Genomic DNA, 517 nt, shown 5'->3' with positions numbered 1-517 from the left:
TGTTGGGGGATAAAGGTTTAAACATAATTCTATTGTGCAAATTGTAGAAATCGAAACCTAAAATGACTCAGTAAACGAATAGAAATGGTGTAAAATTACCTACACTCACAGTAAGATAAGATATACTTCACTTATAGCCACTCCTCCTCACACCTCTCTCAAATTACAGAGAATGAATGAACATCTAACTATATAATGAAACCCTATGGCCTCTTAACAACCCTTCAGAATCAACCCACAAGTGTAAGTGATGGAATGCAAAACATCCAACCCCCCAACACAAATATACTTGTGTGAATGAATAATCATCTTTACATTATCAAACTAGTAGATTATTTTGTAACTTTTTTTTTGAGAAATAGAAACAAAAGAAATTAATCAGAAACTGCTTGGAATACACCCATAATAATAGGAGTCCTAGCCTATAATTCTATAGCTATATATGACATGTTCCTATTAGTATTTAGGATTTGTTTTTTTTTTTGGTGAATGAAAATATATTAAACAAAAGGAAAAA

This window comes from Macadamia integrifolia, chromosome 6 (assembly GCF_013358625.1).
Source record: "Macadamia integrifolia cultivar HAES 741 chromosome 6, SCU_Mint_v3, whole genome shotgun sequence".
NCBI lineage: Eukaryota > Viridiplantae > Streptophyta > Magnoliopsida > Proteales > Proteaceae > Macadamia > Macadamia integrifolia.
This window is presented reverse-complemented; position numbering follows the sequence as displayed.